The sequence below is a fragment of the Ovis aries genome, chromosome 1 (genome assembly GCF_016772045.2).
Source record: "Ovis aries strain OAR_USU_Benz2616 breed Rambouillet chromosome 1, ARS-UI_Ramb_v3.0, whole genome shotgun sequence".
Taxonomy (NCBI): domain Eukaryota; kingdom Metazoa; phylum Chordata; class Mammalia; order Artiodactyla; family Bovidae; genus Ovis; species Ovis aries.
In genome coordinates, this window is record NC_056054.1 from 29,788,589 (window position 1) to 29,793,911 (window position 5,323).

At 44.7% G+C, this 5,323-nt stretch overlaps 1 non-coding gene across 1 annotated transcript; it reads right to left on the bottom strand.

Annotated features, from left to right (window-relative positions):
* Nucleotides 1–498: 498 nt before the first annotated feature.
* LOC114111224 (U6 spliceosomal RNA) lies at nt 499–603 on the bottom strand. The gene has a single exon (XR_003587302.1). It is a non-coding gene; the product is annotated as a U6 spliceosomal RNA (small nuclear RNA).
* Nucleotides 604–5,323: the final 4,720 nt, after the last annotated feature.

Below are 5,323 nucleotides of genomic sequence, written 5' to 3' on the forward strand. Positions count from 1 at the left end.
CTCTTTAGATGTCTCTTTACTGGGGAACTCCAGGATACTTGAGTTGCCTGTATTTTTAAAGTTTTCTTCAATGTTTATTAATTTTTATAAAAGGAAAATACATTCTGAAAGAGCATAATAGAAAGCAACGAAAATGAAAGGGTCTGGAACACAGCATTGGATCTAGTAGATAGTAGGTACTCAATTAATAGTTGCCTTTTCTATCCTAATGTTCATCAGTTTATTTTATTATTTAAAAATTATTTCATTGAAGTGCAGTTGATTTAGAATGTTGTGTTAGTTTCTGGTGTATAGCAAAGCGATTCAGTTATACATTCTTTTTCATATTCTTCTCCATTATGGCCTATTGTGGGATATTGAATATAATTCCCTGTGCTATACAGTAGAAGCCTGTGGTTGATCCTTTCGACACAAAATAGGTTGCACCTGCTAATCCCAAACTCCCAATCTATTCCTCCCTCACCCCCACCCCCTTGGCGACCATAAGTTTGTTCTCTAAAAAATATGGACTATTTCACAAATTTGTGTGCCATCCTTGTGCAATCTTGTGTCAACTTGTCTATATCATTCCAGTTTTAGTATGTGTGCTGCCCAAGAGAGCACCATCATCAGTTTAATCATAAATTCTTGGAAGGAGGAACTTGGCATTATTTTAAATGATTATTATTGTCCATTGGTTATCAGATGCATTGTGATTTTAGAACAGTTACGTGGGAAAAAATGTCCTCTGAGACTTAAGAAAGTACCCTGGGGTGGTGATCTGCTTCCTGGTGTTATACTTACTTACTCTCCTGGGATGCAGAAGGCTTCCCCAATGGGTGCTTTTAAACAGTTAATGTAACAAAAATCCAACTATTTAGATCAAATCACTGTCTTTGCTCTTGTGTTTAGAGTAAATATCAGTTTATTTACCACCAGTTCTTGAGTCATGATTTATCAGCAGATCTTGTGTGGGTTCCTGGAAGTGGTATGACCCTAGTCCTGTTCACATGCTCCCGATCCTTACTTCTCCTCAAGAGGCAGGATCTGGGCTGACATGGCAGATTGTGATGTTCTCTGGAAAACAAAGTGGCCCAGAGAATGCCCAGTTCTGATGTCACATGACGGGAATCAGACGCCAGCAATCTGGCTTGAATTCAGTTGAAATGGGGGAGGGAGGAGGAACTTAAAGCCAGAAGCAGCAGCATCTCATGAGGACCTACTGTGTGCCATGGTGTGAGGTGCTTACACTTATGATCTTATTTAATCTTCACAACAACTCTGTGGGATGGTGAGTATCCCATGTCACACAGATAGGAAAGCCAACATTCAGAGAGGTTAAGTCTCTTGTGCACAAGATGACATGGTTAGGGACAAACCCTGGTTATTCTAACTCTAGAGCCAATGCCCTTGACCACAGCACCATGAAAGACATTGAACATAGCTGGTGATGTGGTGCTTGGAGATGAGAAACATCTCAGAGGGAATGCAGTTGTTGTCTTCAAAGCCCTAGGAGGCTGAGTGATGAAAGCTTACAGGGCCAGAGAGACTGGAAGTATCCCCAGAGGCACACAGCTAATAAATGGTAGAGCCAGGACAGTAACCAGGGGCTGCTGTAAGATTTATTTCTGCTTCTATAAGAAGAAAAAGAACAATTACTTCAGAGAGTTATTGGAAGATTAAATGAAGCTGCATTTGGAAACCATGTAGTCCTGATACTTAGTAAATGCTCAATAAATGCTTAATTCCCACCTCACCCATTTCCTTTTGCCAAAAAGAGCTGATATGTGGAAGAATTTTGTTAAGTGGTCCCTACTGTCTAAAAATTAGAGATTTAAGAGAGTCAGGGTGAATTTTCTCTTAAAAATTTTTTTATTAAAAAAATTAAAAACAAATTTGAATTCATTTTTGTCTGCGCTGGGTCTTTGTTGTTGCATGGGCTTTCTCTAGTTGCAGTGAGTGAGGACTACTCTCTAATTGTGGTACACAAGCTTCTCATTGCAGTGGCTTCTCTCATTGCAAAGCAGACTCTGAGAGCCTGGGCTTCAGTAGTTGTGACTCATGGACTCAGTGGTTGTGGCACACAGACTTAGCTGCTCTGCCCCACGTGGAATCTTCCCAGACTAGGGATCAAACCCATGTCCCGTGCATTGGCAGGTGGATTCTTAACCACTGGACCACAAGGGCAGTCCCAGGATGAATGTTTAATTCAATTCCACAGATGTTTTCTAGACACCTACTAAATGTCAGACCTAGACCTGGTCACTAAGCATGCAGAGACAAGATGTGGGCCATGCCTTTAAGGAGTTTCCCTGGTGGTTCAGTGGTTCAGACTTCACTCTTCCACTGCAGGGAGCATGGGCTCCAGCCCTGGTTGGGGAACTAAAATTCCATATGCCACTTGGTATGGCCAAAAAAAGAAAAAGTTCAAATCGTCACTTTCCACAGGTTAGGGACTGTTGACTGGCTGCTGGGACCATCTGCTCTGCCTTGTCCCCTACATCCCAGACAGAGAGGTTCTGTTCACTCAGAACCAGATGCAGAAATGTAAACCAAGAGGCTTAGCATGCTGAAGTGGTTATTGCAGAACTAGGGGTGGGGTGGGGGGGGGGGGTGTGTGCAAGTCCTCAGCTGACATTTGACATGGAGGCTGTGATCAGGGCCGTGGGACCACACACATGCTTCCTGGGTATTTCCTGATATTGGGTGAGTGAGGACAGGGGGAAAGAGCAATGACCCACAGGACAGGAAAAGAGAGGATTACAGTATGGTTTGACCAGGGTTCCAGATGATATGAGCAGCATGGAGCAGGGAGCGCCTGTGGGTCATAGTCATTGGCACTGTGGCCAGCTCTGCCTGGCTGAGGAAGTAAGGCTGCTTGTCCTTCCTGAAGGGAGCCTTCAGCCTCAACCTTGAGGCTGGGCTTCTTGTCTGTCTCCTTTGAGTCTGTGAGCTCTCTGGGGAGAGACCCTCTCTCCAGTCCTTGCAGTATCTTTCATGGGGTTGTGCAGGCCTGAGACAAGTCTCTGTTTCCCTAAGTGCATCCCTCACTGCTCCCCATCCTGTGCCTCAAATGTCAACTAACCAGACCACTGTGATCTTGGGCAGCAGTCCACCCACATGTGTCCTCGTCTGGTGCTGCCTTCTGGAGAGAACGTGGGCTTTGGAGTCAGAGAGACCTGTTCTCATGCTTGTCGAGGCCTCACCTGTACACCTGGGAGGTTCTCTTGCAGGGTTGTTGTAAACAGTAGTCACGCTGCATTTAGATCAGTTGAACATAGTCTTCCAAACGTCTTAGTAATTATTATTGGTTAAAGTAAAACATCAACTTCTATTTAAAATTAAAGTAAATCCTTCAGTAAAATAAGCATGGCATTCAAATTAAAAAAACACATGGCAATCATACATGAAAACCAATCTAGAAAAGGTCTTTTTACAAGTCTGAATGTTTAGCATCCCACACGTAGTGCCTCTGGGCACAATATCTTGTGTCGAGCACAGCCCCAAAGACTCTGTTCCTGGGTCAGGCACACAAGGACGGCCACAGGGTACTGACACTGCAGTCTGTCCTCCTTCTGAGTTCCTTTTTAAGGCCTGAGTTATGTAGGGGCTGTGTCCCAGGCTCCCATTCCTCAGGCCTCAAAGATGAAGCTGTGACCCAGCTCGGCTGTTTCATCTCAGTTCCCATGGAAGCAAGCAGTGAAGTGCTGAACTGGAAGCAACACCGTCTTTATTCCGTTGCCACCTTGCACCGCAAAGAATTTCCATGGGGAGGCTATTCTTAGCACTGTTTTCTTTAACGTGTCTACCTGTGTTCTTGGATGAGACACTAGGAATTCTTGTCTTTCTATTTCATTTTGTCTGCTCCATTCATCCCATTGCTGTTCAGTCACTCAATCGTGTCCAACTCTTTGCGACCCCGTGCACCGCAGCACACCAGGCTTCCCTGTCCTTCACTGTCTCCCAGAACTTGCTCAAACTCATGTCCATTGAGTTGGTGATGCCACCCAACCACCTCAACCTCTGTCGTGGCCCCTTCTTCTGCCTTCAATCTTTCCCAGCATCAGGGTCTTTTCTAACGAGTTGGCTCTTCGCATCAGGTGGCCAAAATACCGCAGCTTCAGTTTCAGCATTAGTCCTTCCAATGAATATTAAGGATTGATTTCCTTTAGGATTGACTGGTTTGATCTCTTTGCAGTCCAAGGGACTCTCAAGAGTCTTTTCCAACACCATAGTTCAAAAGCATCAGTTCTTTGGCACTCAACCTTCTTTACAGTCCAACTCTTACATTCATACCTGACTACTGGAAAAACCATAGCTTTGACTATATAGACCTTTGTTGGAAAAGTTAACGTCTTTGCTTTTTAATATGCTGTCTAGGTTTGTCATAGCTTTTCTTCCAAGGAGCAAGCATCTTTTAATTTCATGGCTGCAGTCACCATCTGCAGTGATTTTGAAGCCAAAGAAAATAAAATCTGTCACGGTTTCCATTGTTTCCTCACCTGTTTGCATGAAGTGATGGGACCAGATGCCATGATCTTAGTTTTTCGAATGTTGAGTTTTAAGCCAACTTTTTCCACTCCTCTTCCACCTTCATCAAGAGGCTCTTTAGTTCCTCTTCACTTTCTGCCATAAAGGTGGTGTCATCTGCATATCTGAGGTTATTGACATTTCTCCTGACAATCTTGATGCCAGCTTGTGCTTCATCCAGCCTGGAATTACGGAGAAGGTAATGGCACCCCACTCCAGCACTCTTACCTGGAAAATCCCATGGTGGAGGAGTCTGGTAGGCTGCAGTCCATGGGGTCGCTAAGAGTCGGACACGACTGAGCGACTTCACTTTCACTTTTCACTTTCATGCATTGGAGAAGGCAATGGCAACCCACTCCAGTATTCTTGCCTGGAGAATCCCAGGGACAGGAAAGCCTGGTGGGCTGCCATCTATGGGGTCGCACAGAGTCGGACACGACTGAAGCGACTTAGCAGCAGCAGCAGCAGCAGCAGCAGCAGCACTCTGCTTTTAAGTTAAATAAGCAGGGTGATAATATACAGCCATGCCGTACTCCTTTCCTAACTTGGAACAAGTCTGTTATTCCATGTCCGGTTCTAACTGTTGCTTCTTGACCTCCATACAGGTTTCTCAGGAGGCAGGTAAGTAGAAAAAGTGAAAGTGAAAGTTTGCTCAGTCATGTCCAACTTTTTGTGGCCTCATGGACTATACAATCCATGAAATTCTCCAGGCCAGAATACTGGAGTGGGTAGCTGTTCTCTTCTCCGGGGAATCTTCCCAACCCAGGGATTGAACCAAGGTCTCCCACAATACAGGTGGATTCTTTACCATCTG